The sequence below is a fragment of the Athalia rosae genome, chromosome 7, assembly GCF_917208135.1.
Source record: "Athalia rosae chromosome 7, iyAthRosa1.1, whole genome shotgun sequence".
Classification (NCBI taxonomy): Eukaryota; Metazoa; Arthropoda; class Insecta; order Hymenoptera; family Athaliidae; genus Athalia; species Athalia rosae.
The window spans coordinates 16,543,194-16,563,665 of record NC_064032.1 but is presented as its reverse complement, the minus strand read 5'-3'; positions in this window follow the sequence as shown (position 1 = coordinate 16,563,665).

The window sequence follows — 20,472 nt, the reverse complement described above, 5'->3', positions numbered from 1 at the left end:
TGATCTTGAAAACTAGAATCTGATTACATAATTGAACAACGACTAAGAGCTATCAAGGTTTTACAATTTTTTGACTCCTCAAAGCAGTAGAGTACAGCAGTCAATTAATTTAAACAGAGGATTAGTATTTCCATCGTTTCTGAGCCTCAAATATCTGGAAAAGCCGGAACTTGAGGAACTAGAGTTCATTATTGACTCTGAAATCAATAGAAGCAAAGACCAGAGTCTCAGCGATTCTGCAGTCTTGCTAGCATGATACAGCATATGTTTCAAATGTTTTAAACTAACTTATTCCGAGATCTTCGAACTTGAGAACATAAATCCGTCGAATTAAGCGAGCCACGACTTAAAGCTACAGAGTTAATTAAATTTCTCTGCTCATTACAGTGGAAAGTTTGCTATCACTCGGTCAATTCGATAAGCAAGACATTTTGGCGAGCGCAGTCGGATTTCTGGGCTCAAAATGAGTAAGAAACCAAAGCGCAGAATATCAATCGTACTTTCTCGACCCGAAGGAGCTGTATTCTTCGCTTTCCAAATGTCCGAAACAATCTTATTTTCATGTAGTTTGTTTGCAGCGACTCAGATCCGTCGACTCAATCAAGACACAACTCGGAACCATCGACATATCTTGATAATTCTACGTTCTGCAACAAAGAATCAGCTTATTAATCGACCGGTCGTTGGATAAATTGAATTAAGTAGCAGCTGTGGATTCTCAAACACAAAATAAATGACGATACCTATATTACGGCCTCAGAAACACGAGCGTGTCGACTGGACCGAGCAATTCCGGATACTCGTCGAGAGATCTCCATTTTTTCGCTCGGAAATGCGAAAAAATGGCCATAGCGTGCAAAGTTCAGTCAAAGAACAGCATTTGTTCCTGAAACAAGTATGAATATTCCAATGTTCATAGATTTCCACATGCTGGAGCAAACAGAAGCCGACAAACCTGCATTTTCCAACCAGACGTTGCATCTATATTCAAATAAATTTGACAAGTAGTTTCGCTGTTGCTTAAATCTATTGTCCATCCCAAAAATTGCATATGCCCGAAGACTGTCGCCTCTGATCCTCCGACTGTCTTCGATTTCGAGACCAAGAATGCAATTACCTGAATAAAGGAATATTTACAATTACATGTCATCATTAGTATTCGTAAACGTCAGGGTTGTGTTCGACTTTGATTTAGAGGCTATGCTCCGATGAAACGTCAAAGGTGTGTCACGAGTTCTTAATTAGTGAGTTTTTAGCAATTGTATCAATAGCAATACGTTCTTTCACCGGACTGATGAAACTAGAAAGTATTATAATTGATCCAACCCATTGCGAACTGTCATCAATTCTCTCTTATTCTTCCAATTTCCTCATGAACTATTTAATCACCTTAGCTGCCAACAAACAGTGTCATCAATCACCTGGGAAATTCTGTATACCGATTCTTCTGAAACAAATATAGAACATTCCAATGTACAGAGATTTCCACATGCTGGAGCAAACAGAAGCCGACAAACCTGCATTTTCCAACAACCAGACGTTGCATCTATATTCAAATAAATTTGACAAGTAGTTTCGCTGTTGCCTGGTTCCATTGTCCAGCCTCAAAACTTGCAAATGTCTGAAGACTGTAGCCTCTGATCCTCTGACTGTTTTCCATCTCGAGACCAAGAGCGCAATTACCTGAATGAAGGAGTAATTGTAATGACATGTCATCATTAGTATTCGTCAACGTCAGGGTTGTGTTCGACTCGATTGAGAGGATATGCTCCGATGAAATGTCAAAGGTGTGTCACGAGTTTTTGATCAGTGAGTTCTTAGATCAGTGAGTTTTGACGCCATGTAGCTAGAGTAGCACGACCTTAGACTTGTTTCCAGATGTTGACCGGATATTTTCTATCTTTGCCTTTCTTTCCTGATTTCTTTTCGATTTTGAGTCAATTTTTCAATTGATCCGCCAATTACTGCATCTCCTGGCCTTCCTGGAGGTGTCCTATGATCCAGAACCGATGGGACGTCATCCTGGATTTATTTCCGATTTTTTCCCATTTTTTTCCGATTTTTTAAAATATGTTTGAATTTTAGCGCCGCTGGTCACGTGGCCGCACTCGCCGATACAGCTAGCGCCATGTGGCGGAATTACGTCGAACTAAAAAAAGATGGCGCCACCTGCGACTCGACCACGTGGTCGAGAAACGAGTGGGGCCCGTCACGAGGCTAGACGTTTCAGTAGTTCACGAAAAATCCGCCACATGGCGCTAGCTGTATCGGCGAGTTTTTAGTTCACCAAAAATCCGCCCATGGCGCTAGTGCGGTCACTTGACCAGACCACGTGACGTCAGAATCGCGGAAAAATTCAAACATAATTGAATATATCGGAAAAAATAGGAAAAATTCGCAAAAAATCAGAAAAAAATCGGGAATTAATGTAGGATGACGTACCTTTGGTTCTGGATCACAGGGAACCTCCAGGAAGGCCGAGAAATGCAGTCATTGACGGATCAATCAAAAAATTGACTAAAAATCGAAATAAAATCAGAAAATGCAGGAAGAAATAGAAAATATTCGGTCAACATCTGGAAACAAGTCTAAGGTCGTGTTACTCTAGCTGCGGGGCGTCAAAAACCCACAGGACATGAAGGAAGTCCACTAATTCGTTAAAAATTAGATAAAACTTGAGAAAGATTCAGGAGAAGAGGGAAAAATAATAAATAATGATGACGGAGCAGTAGTTGTATGTACTTTGATCTTGAATACTAGAATCTGATTACATAATTGAACAACGACTAAGAGCTATCAAGGTTTTACAATTTTTTGACTCCTCAAAGCAGTAGAGTACAGCAGTCAATTAATTTAAACAGAGGATTAGTATTTCCATCGTTTCTGAGCCTCAAATATCTGGAAAAGCCGGAACTTGAGGAACTAGAGTTCATTATTGACTCTGAAATCAATAGAAGCAAAGACCAGAGTCTCAGCGATTCTGCAGTCTTGCTAGCATGATACAGCATATGTTTCAAATGTTTTAAACTAACTTATTCCGAGATCTTCGAACTTGAGAACATAAATCCGTCGAATTAAGCGAGCCACGACTTAAAGCTACAGAGTTAATTAAATTTCTCTGCTCATTACAGTGGAAAGTTTGCTATCACTCGGTCAATTCGATAAGCAAGACATTTTGGCGAGCGCAGTCGGATTTCTGGGCTCAAAATGAGTAAGAAACCAAAGCGCAGAATATCAATCGTACTTTCTCGACCCGAAGGAGCTGTATTCTTCGCTTTCCAAATGTCCGAAACAATCTTATTTTCATGTAGTTTGTTTGCAGCGACTCAGATCCGTCGACTCAATCAAGACACAACTCGGAACCATCGACATATCTTGATAATTCTACGTTCTGCAACAAAGAATCAGCTTATTAATCGACCGGTCGTTGGATAAATTGAATTAAGTAGCAGCTGTGGATTCTCAAACACAAAATAAATGACGATACCTATATTACGGCCTCAGAAACACGAGCGTGTCGACTGGACCGAGCAATTCCGGATACTCGTCGAGAGATCTCCATTTTTTCGCTCGGAAATGCGAAAAAATGGCCATAGCGTGCAAAGTTCAGTCAAAGAACAGCATTTGTTCCTGAAACAAGTATGAATATTCCAATGTTCATAGATTTCCACATGCTGGAGCAAACAGAAGCCGACAAACCTGCATTTTCCAACCAGACGTTGCATCTATATTCAAATAAATTTGACAAGTAGTTTCGCTGTTGCTTAAATCTATTGTCCATCCCAAAAATTGCATATGCCCGAAGACTGTCGCCTCTGATCCTCCGACTGTCTTCGATTTCGAGACCAAGAATGCAATTACCTGAATAAAGGAATATTTACAATTACATGTCATCATTAGTATTCGTAAACGTCAGGGTTGTGTTCGACTTTGATTTAGAGGCTATGCTCCGATGAAACGTCAAAGGTGTGTCACGAGTTCTTAATTAGTGAGTTTTTAGCAATTGTATCAATAGCAATACGTTCTTTCACCGGACTGATGAAACTAGAAAGTATTATAATTGATCCAACCCATTGCGAACTGTCATCAATTCTCTCTTATTCTTCCAATTTCCTCATGAACTATTTAATCACCTTAGCTGCCAACAAACAGTGTCATCAATCACCTGGGAAATTCTGTATACCGATTCTTCTGAAACAAATATAGAACATTCCAATGTACAGAGATTTCCACATGCTGGAGCAAACAGAAGCCGACAAACCTGCATTTTCCAACAACCAGACGTTGCATCTATATTCAAATAAATTTGACAAGTAGTTTCGCTGTTGCCTGGTTCCATTGTCCAGCCTCAAAACTTGCAAATGTCTGAAGACTGTAGCCTCTGATCCTCTGACTGTTTTCCATCTCGAGACCAAGAGCGCAATTACCTGAATGAAGGAGTAATTGTAATGACATGTCATCATTAGTATTCGTCAACGTCAGGGTTGTGTTCGACTCGATTGAGAGGATATGCTCCGATGAAATGTCAAAGGTGTGTCACGAGTTTTTGATCAGTGAGTTCTTAGATCAGTGAGTTTTGACGCCATGTAGCTAGAGTAGCACGACCTTAGACTTGTTTCCAGATGTTGACCGGATATTTTCTATCTTTGCCTTTCTTTCCTGATTTCTTTTCGATTTTGAGTCAATTTTTCAATTGATCCGCCAATTACTGCATCTCCTGGCCTTCCTGGAGGTGTCCTATGATCCAGAACCGATGGGACGTCATCCTGGATTTATTTCCGATTTTTTCCCATTTTTTTCCGATTTTTTAAAATATGTTTGAATTTTAGCGCCGCTGGTCACGTGGCCGCACTCGCCGATACAGCTAGCGCCATGTGGCGGAATTACGTCGAACTAAAAAAAGATGGCGCCACCTGCGACTCGACCACGTGGTCGAGAAACGAGTGGGGCCCGTCACGAGGCTAGACGTTTCAGTAGTTCACGAAAAATCCGCCACATGGCGCTAGCTGTATCGGCGAGTTTTTAGTTCACCAAAAATCCGCCCATGGCGCTAGTGCGGTCACTTGACCAGACCACGTGACGTCAGAATCGCGGAAAAATTCAAACATAATTGAATATATCGGAAAAAATAGGAAAAATTCGCAAAAAATCAGAAAAAAATCGGGAATTAATGTAGGATGACGTACCTTTGGTTCTGGATCACAGGGAACCTCCAGGAAGGCCGAGAAATGCAGTCATTGACGGATCAATCAAAAAATTGACTAAAAATCGAAATAAAATCAGAAAATGCAGGAAGAAATAGAAAATATTCGGTCAACATCTGGAAACAAGTCTAAGGTCGTGTTACTCTAGCTGCGGGGCGTCAAAAACCCACAGGACATGAAGGAAGTCCACTAATTCGTTAAAAATTAGATAAAACTTGAGAAAGATTCAGGAGAAGAGGGAAAAATAATAAATAATGATGACGGAGCAGTAGTTGTATGTACTTTGATCTTGAAAACTAGAATCTGATTACATAATTGAACAACGACTAAGAGCTATCAAGGTTTTACAATTTTTTGACTCCTCAAAGCAGTAGAGTACAGCAGTCAATTAATTTAAACAGAGGATTAGTATTTCCATCGTTTCTGAGCCTCAAATATCTGGAAAAGCCGGAACTTGAGGAACTAGAGTTCATTATTGACTCTGAAATCAATAGAAGCAAAGACCAGAGTCTCAGCGATTCTGCAGTCTTGCTAGCATGATACAGCATATGTTTCAAATGTTTTAAACTAACTTATTCCGAGATCTTCGAACTTGAGAACATAAATCCGTCGAATTAAGCGAGCCACGACTTAAAGCTACAGAGTTAATTAAATTTCTCTGCTCATTACAGTGGAGAGTTTGCTATCACTCGGTCAATTCGATAAGCAAGACATTTTGGCGAGCGCAGTCGGATTTCTGGGCTCAAAATGAGTAAGAAACCAAAGCGCAGAATATCAATCGTACTTTCTCGACCCGAAGGAGCTGTATTCTTCGCTTTCCAAATGTCCGAAACAATCTTATTTTCATGTAGTTTGTTTGCAGCGACTCAGATCCGTCGACTCAATCAAGACACAACTCGGAACCATCGACATATCTTGATAATTCTACGTTCTGCAACAAAGAATCAGCTTATTAATCGACCGGTCGTTGGATAAATTGAATTAAGTAGCAGCTGTGGATTCTCAAACACAAAATAAATGACGATACCTATATTACGGCCTCAGAAACACGAGCGTGTCGACTGGACCGAGCAATTCCGGATACTCGTCGAGAGATCTCCATTTTTTCGCTCGGAAATGCGAAAAAATGGCCATAGCGTGCAAAGTTCAGTCAAAGAAGAGCATTTGTTCCTGAAACAAGTATGAATATTCCAATGTTCATAGATTTCCACATGCTGGAGCAAACAGAAGCCGACAAACCTGCATTTTCCAACCAGACGTTGCATCTATATTCAAATAAATTTGACAAGTAGTTTCGCTGTTGCTTAAATCTATTGTCCATCCCAAAAATTGCATATGCCCGAAGACTGTCGCCTCTGATCCTCCGACTGTCTTCGATTTCGAGACCAAGAATGCAATTACCTGAATAAAGGAATATTTACAATTACATGTCATCATTAGTATTCGTAAACGTCAGGGTTGTGTTCGACTTTGATTTAGAGGCTATGCTCCGATGAAACGTCAAAGGTGTGTCACGAGTTCTTAATTAGTGAGTTTTTAGCAATTGTATCAATAGCAATACGTTCTTTCACCGGACTGATGAAACTAGAAAGTATTATAATTGATCCAACCCATTGCGAACTGTCATCAATTCTCTCTTATTCTTCCAATTTCCTCATGAACTATTTAATCACCTTAGCTGCCAACAAACAGTGTCATCAATCACCTGGGAAATTCTGTATACCGATTCTTCTGAAACAAATATAGAACATTCCAATGTACAGAGATTTCCACATGCTGGAGCAAACAGAAGCCGACAAACCTGCATTTTCCAACAACCAGACGTTGCATCTATATTCAAATAAATTTGACAAGTAGTTTCGCTGTTGCCTGGTTCCATTGTCCAGCCTCAAAACTTGCAAATGTCTGAAGACTGTAGCCTCTGATCCTCTGACTGTTTTCCATCTCGAGACCAAGAGCGCAATTACCTGAATGAAGGAGTAATTGTAATGACATGTCATCATTAGTATTCGTCAACGTCAGGGTTGTGTTCGACTCGATTGAGAGGATATGCTCCGATGAAATGTCAAAGGTGTGTCACGAGTTTTTGATCAGTGAGTTCTTAGATCAGTGAGTTTTGACGCCATGTAGCTAGAGTAGCACGACCTTAGACTTGTTTCCAGATGTTGACCGGATATTTTCTATCTTTGCCTTTCTTTCCTGATTTCTTTTCGATTTTGAGTCAATTTTTCAATTGATCCGCCAATTACTGCATCTCCTGGCCTTCCTGGAGGTGTCCTATGATCCAGAACCGATGGGACGTCATCCTGGATTTATTTCCGATTTTTTCCCATTTTTTTCCGATTTTTTAAAATATGTTTGAATTTTAGCGCCGCTGGTCACGTGGCCGCACTCGCCGATACAGCTAGCGCCATGTGGCGGAATTACGTCGAACTAAAAAAAGATGGCGCCACCTGCGACTCGACCACGTGGTCGAGAAACGAGTGGGGCCCGTCACGAGGCTAGACGTTTCAGTAGTTCACGAAAAATCCGCCACATGGCGCTAGCTGTATCGGCGAGTTTTTAGTTCACCAAAAATCCGCCCATGGCGCTAGTGCGGTCACTTGACCAGACCACGTGACGTCAGAATCGCGGAAAAATTCAAACATAATTGAATATATCGGAAAAAATAGGAAAAATTCGCAAAAAATCAGAAAAAAATCGGGAATTAATGTAGGATGACGTACCTTTGGTTCTGGATCACAGGGAACCTCCAGGAAGGCCGAGAAATGCAGTCATTGACGGATCAATCAAAAAATTGACTAAAAATCGAAATAAAATCAGAAAATGCAGGAAGAAATAGAAAATATTCGGTCAACATCTGGAAACAAGTCTAAGGTCGTGTTACTCTAGCTGCGGGGCGTCAAAAACCCACAGGACATGAAGGAAGTCCACTAATTCGTTAAAAATTAGATAAAACTTGAGAAAGATTCAGGAGAAGAGGGAAAAATAATAAATAATGATGACGGAGCAGTAGTTGTATGTACTTTGATCTTGAATACTAGAATCTGATTACATAATTGAACAACGACTAAGAGCTATCAAGGTTTTACAATTTTTTGACTCCTCAAAGCAGTAGAGTACAGCAGTCAATTAATTTAAACAGAGGATTAGTATTTCCATCGTTTCTGAGCCTCAAATATCTGGAAAAGCCGGAACTTGAGGAACTAGAGTTCATTATTGACTCTGAAATCAATAGAAGCAAAGACCAGAGTCTCAGCGATTCTGCAGTCTTGCTAGCATGATACAGCATATGTTTCAAATGTTTTAAACTAACTTATTCCGAGATCTTCGAACTTGAGAACATAAATCCGTCGAATTAAGCGAGCCACGACTTAAAGCTACAGAGTTAATTAAATTTCTCTGCTCATTACAGTGGAGAGTTTGCTATCACTCGGTCAATTCGATAAGCAAGACATTTTGGCGAGCGCAGTCGGATTTCTGGGCTCAAAATGAGTAAGAAACCAAAGCGCAGAATATCAATCGTACTTTCTCGACCCGAAGGAGCTGTATTCTTCGCTTTCCAAATGTCCGAAACAATCTTATTTTCATGTAGTTTGTTTGCAGCGACTCAGATCCGTCGACTCAATCAAGACACAACTCGGAACCATCGACATATCTTGATAATTCTACGTTCTGCAACAAAGAATCAGCTTATTAATCGACCGGTCGTTGGATAAATTGAATTAAGTAGCAGCTGTGGATTCTCAAACACAAAATAAATGACGATACCTATATTACGGCCTCAGAAACACGAGCGTGTCGACTGGACCGAGCAATTCCGGATACTCGTCGAGAGATCTCCATTTTTTCGCTCGGAAATGCGAAAAAATGGCCATAGCGTGCAAAGTTCAGTCAAAGAACAGCATTTGTTCCTGAAACAAGTATGAATATTCCAATGTTCATAGATTTCCACATGCTGGAGCAAACAGAAGCCGACAAACCTGCATTTTCCAACCAGACGTTGCATCTATATTCAAATAAATTTGACAAGTAGTTTCGCTGTTGCTTAAATCTATTGTCCATCCCAAAAATTGCATATGCCCGAAGACTGTCGCCTCTGATCCTCCGACTGTCTTCGATTTCGAGACCAAGAATGCAATTACCTGAATAAAGGAATATTTACAATTACATGTCATCATTAGTATTCGTAAACGTCAGGGTTGTGTTCGACTTTGATTTAGAGGCTATGCTCCGATGAAACGTCAAAGGTGTGTCACGAGTTCTTAATTAGTGAGTTTTTAGCAATTGTATCAATAGCAATACGTTCTTTCACCGGACTGATGAAACTAGAAAGTATTATAATTGATCCAACCCATTGCGAACTGTCATCAATTCTCTCTTATTCTTCCAATTTCCTCATGAACTATTTAATCACCTTAGCTGCCAACAAACAGTGTCATCAATCACCTGGGAAATTCTGTATACCGATTCTTCTGAAACAAATATAGAACATTCCAATGTACAGAGATTTCCACATGCTGGAGCAAACAGAAGCCGACAAACCTGCATTTTCCAACAACCAGACGTTGCATCTATATTCAAATAAATTTGACAAGTAGTTTCGCTGTTGCCTGGTTCCATTGTCCAGCCTCAAAACTTGCAAATGTCTGAAGACTGTAGCCTCTGATCCTCTGACTGTTTTCCATCTCGAGACCAAGAGCGCAATTACCTGAATGAAGGAGTAATTGTAATGACATGTCATCATTAGTATTCGTCAACGTCAGGGTTGTGTTCGACTCGATTGAGAGGATATGCTCCGATGAAATGTCAAAGGTGTGTCACGAGTTTTTGATCAGTGAGTTCTTAGATCAGTGAGTTTTGACGCCATGTAGCTAGAGTAGCACGACCTTAGACTTGTTTCCAGATGTTGACCGGATATTTTCTATCTTTGCCTTTCTTTCCTGATTTCTTTTCGATTTTGAGTCAATTTTTCAATTGATCCGCCAATTACTGCATCTCCTGGCCTTCCTGGAGGTGTCCTATGATCCAGAACCGATGGGACGTCATCCTGGATTTATTTCCGATTTTTTCCCATTTTTTTCCGATTTTTTAAAATATGTTTGAATTTTAGCGCCGCTGGTCACGTGGCCGCACTCGCCGATACAGCTAGCGCCATGTGGCGGAATTACGTCGAACTAAAAAAAGATGGCGCCACCTGCGACTCGACCACGTGGTCGAGAAACGAGTGGGGCCCGTCACGAGGCTAGACGTTTCAGTAGTTCACGAAAAATCCGCCACATGGCGCTAGCTGTATCGGCGAGTTTTTAGTTCACCAAAAATCCGCCCATGGCGCTAGTGCGGTCACTTGACCAGACCACGTGACGTCAGAATCGCGGAAAAATTCAAACATAATTGAATATATCGGAAAAAATAGGAAAAATTCGCAAAAAATCAGAAAAAAATCGGGAATTAATGTAGGATGACGTACCTTTGGTTCTGGATCACAGGGAACCTCCAGGAAGGCCGAGAAATGCAGTCATTGACGGATCAATCAAAAAATTGACTAAAAATCGAAATAAAATCAGAAAATGCAGGAAGAAATAGAAAATATTCGGTCAACATCTGGAAACAAGTCTAAGGTCGTGTTACTCTAGCTGCGGGGCGTCAAAAACCCACAGGACATGAAGGAAGTCCACTAATTCGTTAAAAATTAGATAAAACTTGAGAAAGATTCAGGAGAAGAGGGAAAAATAATAAATAATGATGACGGAGCAGTAGTTGTATGTACTTTGATCTTGAATACTAGAATCTGATTACATAATTGAACAACGACTAAGAGCTATCAAGGTTTTACAATTTTTTGACTCCTCAAAGCAGTAGAGTACAGCAGTCAATTAATTTAAACAGAGGATTAGTATTTCCATCGTTTCTGAGCCTCAAATATCTGGAAAAGCCGGAACTTGAGGAACTAGAGTTCATTATTGACTCTGAAATCAATAGAAGCAAAGACCAGAGTCTCAGCGATTCTGCAGTCTTGCTAGCATGATACAGCATATGTTTCAAATGTTTTAAACTAACTTATTCCGAGATCTTCGAACTTGAGAACATAAATCCGTCGAATTAAGCGAGCCACGACTTAAAGCTACAGAGTTAATTAAATTTCTCTGCTCATTACAGTGGAGAGTTTGCTATCACTCGGTCAATTCGATAAGCAAGACATTTTGGCGAGCGCAGTCGGATTTCTGGGCTCAAAATGAGTAAGAAACCAAAGCGCAGAATATCAATCGTACTTTCTCGACCCGAAGGAGCTGTATTCTTCGCTTTCCAAATGTCCGAAACAATCTTATTTTCATGTAGTTTGTTTGCAGCGACTCAGATCCGTCGACTCAATCAAGACACAACTCGGAACCATCGACATATCTTGATAATTCTACGTTCTGCAACAAAGAATCAGCTTATTAATCGACCGGTCGTTGGATAAATTGAATTAAGTAGCAGCTGTGGATTCTCAAACACAAAATAAATGACGATACCTATATTACGGCCTCAGAAACACGAGCGTGTCGACTGGACCGAGCAATTCCGGATACTCGTCGAGAGATCTCCATTTTTTCGCTCGGAAATGCGAAAAAATGGCCATAGCGTGCAAAGTTCAGTCAAAGAACAGCATTTGTTCCTGAAACAAGTATGAATATTCCAATGTTCATAGATTTCCACATGCTGGAGCAAACAGAAGCCGACAAACCTGCATTTTCCAACCAGACGTTGCATCTATATTCAAATAAATTTGACAAGTAGTTTCGCTGTTGCTTAAATCTATTGTCCATCCCAAAAATTGCATATGCCCGAAGACTGTCGCCTCTGATCCTCCGACTGTCTTCGATTTCGAGACCAAGAATGCAATTACCTGAATAAAGGAATATTTACAATTACATGTCATCATTAGTATTCGTAAACGTCAGGGTTGTGTTCGACTTTGATTTAGAGGCTATGCTCCGATGAAACGTCAAAGGTGTGTCACGAGTTCTTAATTAGTGAGTTTTTAGCAATTGTATCAATAGCAATACGTTCTTTCACCGGACTGATGAAACTAGAAAGTATTATAATTGATCCAACCCATTGCGAACTGTCATCAATTCTCTCTTATTCTTCCAATTTCCTCATGAACTATTTAATCACCTTAGCTGCCAACAAACAGTGTCATCAATCACCTGGGAAATTCTGTATACCGATTCTTCTGAAACAAATATAGAACATTCCAATGTACAGAGATTTCCACATGCTGGAGCAAACAGAAGCCGACAAACCTGCATTTTCCAACAACCAGACGTTGCATCTATATTCAAATAAATTTGACAAGTAGTTTCGCTGTTGCCTGGTTCCATTGTCCAGCCTCAAAACTTGCAAATGTCTGAAGACTGTAGCCTCTGATCCTCTGACTGTTTTCCATCTCGAGACCAAGAGCGCAATTACCTGAATGAAGGAGTAATTGTAATGACATGTCATCATTAGTATTCGTCAACGTCAGGGTTGTGTTCGACTCGATTGAGAGGATATGCTCCGATGAAATGTCAAAGGTGTGTCACGAGTTTTTGATCAGTGAGTTCTTAGATCAGTGAGTTTTGACGCCATGTAGCTAGAGTAGCACGACCTTAGACTTGTTTCCAGATGTTGACCGGATATTTTCTATCTTTGCCTTTCTTTCCTGATTTCTTTTCGATTTTGAGTCAATTTTTCAATTGATCCGCCAATTACTGCATCTCCTGGCCTTCCTGGAGGTGTCCTATGATCCAGAACCGATGGGACGTCATCCTGGATTTATTTCCGATTTTTTCCCATTTTTTTCCGATTTTTTAAAATATGTTTGAATTTTAGCGCCGCTGGTCACGTGGCCGCACTCGCCGATACAGCTAGCGCCATGTGGCGGAATTACGTCGAACTAAAAAAAGATGGCGCCACCTGCGACTCGACCACGTGGTCGAGAAACGAGTGGGGCCCGTCACGAGGCTAGACGTTTCAGTAGTTCACGAAAAATCCGCCACATGGCGCTAGCTGTATCGGCGAGTTTTTAGTTCACCAAAAATCCGCCCATGGCGCTAGTGCGGTCACTTGACCAGACCACGTGACGTCAGAATCGCGGAAAAATTCAAACATAATTGAATATATCGGAAAAAATAGGAAAAATTCGCAAAAAATCAGAAAAAAATCGGGAATTAATGTAGGATGACGTACCTTTGGTTCTGGATCACAGGGAACCTCCAGGAAGGCCGAGAAATGCAGTCATTGACGGATCAATCAAAAAATTGACTAAAAATCGAAATAAAATCAGAAAATGCAGGAAGAAATAGAAAATATTCGGTCAACATCTGGAAACAAGTCTAAGGTCGTGTTACTCTAGCTGCGGGGCGTCAAAAACCCACAGGACATGAAGGAAGTCCACTAATTCGTTAAAAATTAGATAAAACTTGAGAAAGATTCAGGAGAAGAGGGAAAAATAATAAATAATGATGACGGAGCAGTAGTTGTATGTACTTTGATCTTGAATACTAGAATCTGATTACATAATTGAACAACGACTAAGAGCTATCAAGGTTTTACAATTTTTTGACTCCTCAAAGCAGTAGAGTACAGCAGTCAATTAATTTAAACAGAGGATTAGTATTTCCATCGTTTCTGAGCCTCAAATATCTGGAAAAGCCGGAACTTGAGGAACTAGAGTTCATTATTGACTCTGAAATCAATAGAAGCAAAGACCAGAGTCTCAGCGATTCTGCAGTCTTGCTAGCATGATACAGCATATGTTTCAAATGTTTTAAACTAACTTATTCCGAGATCTTCGAACTTGAGAACATAAATCCGTCGAATTAAGCGAGCCACGACTTAAAGCTACAGAGTTAATTAAATTTCTCTGCTCATTACAGTGGAGAGTTTGCTATCACTCGGTCAATTCGATAAGCAAGACATTTTGGCGAGCGCAGTCGGATTTCTGGGCTCAAAATGAGTAAGAAACCAAAGCGCAGAATATCAATCGTACTTTCTCGACCCGAAGGAGCTGTATTCTTCGCTTTCCAAATGTCCGAAACAATCTTATTTTCATGTAGTTTGTTTGCAGCGACTCAGATCCGTCGACTCAATCAAGACACAACTCGGAACCATCGACATATCTTGATAATTCTACGTTCTGCAACAAAGAATCAGCTTATTAATCGACCGGTCGTTGGATAAATTGAATTAAGTAGCAGCTGTGGATTCTCAAACACAAAATAAATGACGATACCTATATTACGGCCTCAGAAACACGAGCGTGTCGACTGGACCGAGCAATTCCGGATACTCGTCGAGAGATCTCCATTTTTTCGCTCGGAAATGCGAAAAAATGGCCATAGCGTGCAAAGTTCAGTCAAAGAAGAGCATTTGTTCCTGAAACAAGTATGAATATTCCAATGTTCATAGATTTCCACATGCTGGAGCAAACAGAAGCCGACAAACCTGCATTTTCCAACCAGACGTTGCATCTATATTCAAATAAATTTGACAAGTAGTTTCGCTGTTGCTTAAATCTATTGTCCATCCCAAAAATTGCATATGCCCGAAGACTGTCGCCTCTGATCCTCCGACTGTCTTCGATTTCGAGACCAAGAATGCAATTACCTGAATAAAGGAATATTTACAATTACATGTCATCATTAGTATTCGTAAACGTCAGGGTTGTGTTCGACTTTGATTTAGAGGCTATGCTCCGATGAAACGTCAAAGGTGTGTCACGAGTTCTTAATTAGTGAGTTTTTAGCAATTGTATCAATAGCAATACGTTCTTTCACCGGACTGATGAAACTAGAAAGTATTATAATTGATCCAACCCATTGCGAACTGTCATCAATTCTCTCTTATTCTTCCAATTTCCTCATGAACTATTTAATCACCTTAGCTGCCAACAAACAGTGTCATCAATCACCTGGGAAATTCTGTATACCGATTCTTCTGAAACAAATATAGAACATTCCAATGTACAGAGATTTCCACATGCTGGAGCAAACAGAAGCCGACAAACCTGCATTTTCCAACAACCAGACGTTGCATCTATATTCAAATAAATTTGACAAGTAGTTTCGCTGTTGCCTGGTTCCATTGTCCAGCCTCAAAACTTGCAAATGTCTGAAGACTGTAGCCTCTGATCCTCTGACTGTTTTCCATCTCGAGACCAAGAGCGCAATTACCTGAATGAAGGAGTAATTGTAATGACATGTCATCATTAGTATTCGTCAACGTCAGGGTTGTGTTCGACTCGATTGAGAGGATATGCTCCGATGAAATGTCAAAGGTGTGTCACGAGTTTTTGATCAGTGAGTTCTTAGATCAGTGAGTTTTGACGCCATGTAGCTAGAGTAGCACGACCTTAGACTTGTTTCCAGATGTTGACCGGATATTTTCTATCTTTGCCTTTCTTTCCTGATTTCTTTTCGATTTTGAGTCAATTTTTCAATTGATCCGCCAATTACTGCATCTCCTGGCCTTCCTGGAGGTGTCCTATGATCCAGAACCGATGGGACGTCATCCTGGATTTATTTCCGATTTTTTCCCATTTTTTTCCGATTTTTTAAAATATGTTTGAATTTTAGCGCCGCTGGTCACGTGGCCGCACTCGCCGATACAGCTAGCGCCATGTGGCGGAATTACGTCGAACTAAAAAAAGATGGCGCCACCTGCGACTCGACCACGTGGTCGAGAAACGAGTGGGGCCCGTCACGAGGCTAGACGTTTCAGTAGTTCACGAAAAATCCGCCACATGGCGCTAGCTGTATCGGCGAGTTTTTAGTTCACCAAAAATCCGCCCATGGCGCTAGTGCGGTCACTTGACCAGACCACGTGACGTCAGAATCGCGGAAAAATTCAAACATAATTGAATATATCGGAAAAAATAGGAAAAATTCGCAAAAAATCAGAAAAAAATCGGGAATTAATGTAGGATGACGTACCTTTGGTTCTGGATCACAGGGAACCTCCAGGAAGGCCGAGAAATGCAGTCATTGACGGATCAATCAAAAAATTGACTAAAAATCGAAATAAAATCAGAAAATGCAGGAAGAAATAGAAAATATTCGGTCAACATCTGGAAACAAGTCTAAGGTCGTGTTACTCTAGCTGCGGGGCGTCAAAAACCCACAGGACATGAAGGAAGTCCACTAATTCGTTAAAAATTAGATAAAACTTGAGAAAGATTCAGGAGAAGAGGGAAAAATAATAAATAATGATGACGGAGCAGTAGTTGTATGTACTTTGATCTTGAATACTAGAATCTGATTACATAATTGAACAACGACTAAGAGCTATCAAGGTTTTACAATTTTTTGACTCCTCAAAGCAGTAGAGTACAGCAGTCAATTAATTTAAACAGAGGATTAGTATTTCCATCGTTTCTGAGCCTCAAATATCTGGAAAAGCCGGAACTTGAGGAACTAGAGTTCATTATTGACTCTGAAATCAATAGAAGCAAAGACCAGAGTCTCAGCGATTCTGCAGTCTTGCTAGCATGATACAGCATATGTTTCAAATGTTTTAAACTAACTTATTCCGAGATCTTCGAACTTGAGAACATAAATCCGTCGAATTAAGCGAGCCACGACTTAAAGCTACAGAGTTAATTAAATTTCTCTGCTCATTACAGTGGAGAGTTTGCTATCACTCGGTCAATTCGATAAGCAAGACATTTTGGCGAGCGCAGTCGGATTTCTGGGCTCAAAATGAGTAAGAAACCAAAGCGCAGAATATCAATCGTACTTTCTCGACCCGAAGGAGCTGTATTCTTCGCTTTCCAAATGTCCGAAACAATCTTATTTTCATGTAGTTTGTTTGCAGCGACTCAGATCCGTCGACTCAATCAAGACACAACTCGGAACCATCGACATATCTTGATAATTCTACGTTCTGCAACAAAGAATCAGCTTATTAATCGACCGGTCGTTGGATAAATTGAATTAAGTAGCAGCTGTGGATTCTCAAACACAAAATAAATGACGATACCTATATTACGGCCTCAGAAACACGAGCGTGTCGACTGGACCGAGCAATTCCGGATACTCGTCGAGAGATCTCCATTTTTTCGCTCGGAAATGCGAAAAAATGGCCATAGCGTGCAAAGTTCAGTCAAAGAACAGCATTTGTTCCTGAAACAAGTATGAATATTCCAATGTTCATAGATTTCCACATGCTGGAGCAAACAGAAGCCGACAAACCTGCATTTTCCAACCAGACGTTGCATCTATATTCAAATAAATTTGACAAGTAGTTTCGCTGTTGCTTAAATCTATTGTCCATCCCAAAAATTGCATATGCCCGAAGACTGTCGCCTCTGATCCTCCGACTGTCTTCGATTTCGAGACCAAGAATGCAATTACCTGAATAAAGGAATATTTACAATTACATGTCATCATTAGTATTCGTAAACGTCAGGGTTGTGTTCGACTTTGATTTAGAGGCTATGCTCCGATGAAACGTCAAAGGTGTGTCACGAGTTCTTAATTAGTGAGTTTTTAGCAATTGTATCAATAGCAATACGTTCTTTCACCGGACTGATGAAACTAGAAAGTATTATAATTGATCCAACCCATTGCGAACTGTCATCAATTCTCTCTTATTCTTCCAATTTCCTCATGAACTATTTAATCACCTTAGCTGCCAACAAACAGTGTCATCAATCACCTGGGAAATTCTGTATACCGATTCTTCTGAAACAAATATAGAACATTCCAATGTACAGAGATTTCCACATGCTGGAGCAAACAGAAGCCGACAAACCTGCATTTTCCAACAACCAGACGTTGCATCTATATTCAAATAAATTTGACAAGTAGTTTCACTGTTGCTTGGTTCCATTGTCCAGCCTCAAAACTTGCAAATGTCTGAAGACTGTAGCCTCTGATCCTCTGACTGTTTTCCATCTCGAGACCAAGAGCGCAATTACCTGAATGAAGGAGTAATTGTAATGACATGTCATCATTAGTATTCGTCAACGTCAGGGTTGTGTTCGACTCGATTGAGAGGATATGCTCCGATGAAATGTCAAAGGTGTGTCACGAGTTTTTGATCAGTGAGTTCTTAGATCAGTGAGTTTTGACGCCATGTAGCTAGAGTAGCACGACCTTAGACTTGTTTCCAGATGTTGACCGGATATTTTCTATCTTTGCCTTTCTTTCCTGATTTCTTTTCGATTTTGAGTCAATTTTTCAATTGATCCGCCAATTACTGCATCTCCTGGCCTTCCTGGAGGTGTCCTATGATCCAGAACCGATGGGACGTCATCCTGGATTTATTTCCGATTTTTTCCCATTTTTTTCCGATTTTTTAAAATATGTTTGAATTTTAGCGCCGCTGGTCACGTGGCCGCACTCGCCGATACAGCTAGCGCCATGTGGCGGAATTACGTCGAACTAAAAAAAGATGGCGCCACCTGCGACTCGACCACGTGGTCGAGAAACGAGTGGGGCCCGTCACGAGGCTAGACGTTTCAGTAGTTCACGAAAAATCCGCCACATGGCGCTAGCTGTATCGGCGAGTTTTTAGTTCACCAAAAATCCGCCCATGGCGCTAGTGCGGTCACTTGACCAGACCACGTGACGTCAGAATCGCGGAAAAATTCAAACATAATTGAATATATCGGAAAAAATAGGAAAAATTCGCAAAAAATCAGAAAAAAATCGGGAATTAATGTAGGATGACGTACCTTTGGTTCTGGATCACAGGGAACCTCCAGGAAGGCCGAGAAATGCAGTCATTGACGGATCAATCAAAAAATTGACTAAAAATCGAAATAAAATCAGAAAATGCAGGAAGAAATAGAAAATATTCGGTCAACATCTGGAAACAAGTCTAAGGTCGTGTTACTCTAGCTGCGGGGCGTCAAAAACCCACAGGACATGAAGGAAGTCCACTAATTCGTTAAAAATTAGATAAAACTTGAGAAAGATTCAGGAGAAGAGGGAAAAATAATAAATAATGATGACGGAGCAGTAGTTGTATGTACTTTGATCTTGAATACTAGAATCTGATTACATAATTGAACAACGACTAAGAGCTATCAAGGTTTTACAATTTTTTGACTCCTCAAAGCAGTAGAGTACAGCAGTCAATTAATTTAAACAGAGGATTAGTATTTCCATCGTTTCTGAGCCTCAAATATCTGGAAAAGCCGGAACTTGAGGAACTAGAGTTCATTATTGACTCTGAAATCAATAGAAGCAAAGACCAGAGTCTCAGCGATTCTGCAGTCTTGCTAGCATGATACAGCATATGTTTCAAATGTTTTAAACTAACTTATTCCGAGATCTTCGAACTTGAGAACATAAATCCGTCGAATTAAGCGAGCCACGACTTAAAGCTACAGAGTTAATTAAATTTCTCTGCTCATTACAGTGGAAAGTTTGCTATCACTCGGTCAATTCGATAAGCAAGACATTTTGGCGAGCGCAGTCGGATTTCTGGGCTCAAAATGAGTAAGAAACCAAAGCGCAGAATATCAATCGTACTTTCTCGACCCGAAGGAGCTGTATTCTTCGCTTTCCAAATGTCCGAAACAATCTTATTTTCATGTAGTTTGTTTGCAGCGACTCAGATCCGTCGACTCAATCAAGACACAACTCGGAACCATCGACATATCTTGATAATTCTACGTTCTGCAACAAAGAATCAGCTTATTAATCGACCGGTCGTTGGATAAATTGAATTAAGTAGCAGCTGTGGATTCTCAAACACAAAATAAATGACGATACCTATATTACGGCCTCAGAAACACGAGCGTGTCGACTGGACCGAGCAATTCCGGATACTCGTCGAGAGATCTCCATTTTTTCGCTCGGAAATGCGAAAAAATGGCCATAGCGTGCAAAGTTCAGTCAAAGAACAGCATTTGTTCCTGAAACAAGTATGAATATTCCAATGTTCATAGATTTCCACATGCTGGAGCAAACAGAAGCCGACAAACCTGCATTTTCCAACCAGACGTTGCATCTATATTCAAATAAATTTGACAAGTAGTTTCGCTGTTGCTTAAATCTATTGTCCATCCCAAAAATTGCATATGCCCGAAGACTGTCGCCTCTGATCCTCCGACTGTCTTCGATTTCGAGACCAAGAATGCAATTACCTGAATAAAGGAATATTTACAATTACATGTCATCATTAGTATTCGTAAACGTCAGGGTTGTGTTCGACTTTGATTTAGAGGCTATGCTCCGATGAAACGTCAAAGGTGTGTCACGAGTTCTTAATTAGTGAGTTTTTAGCAATTGTA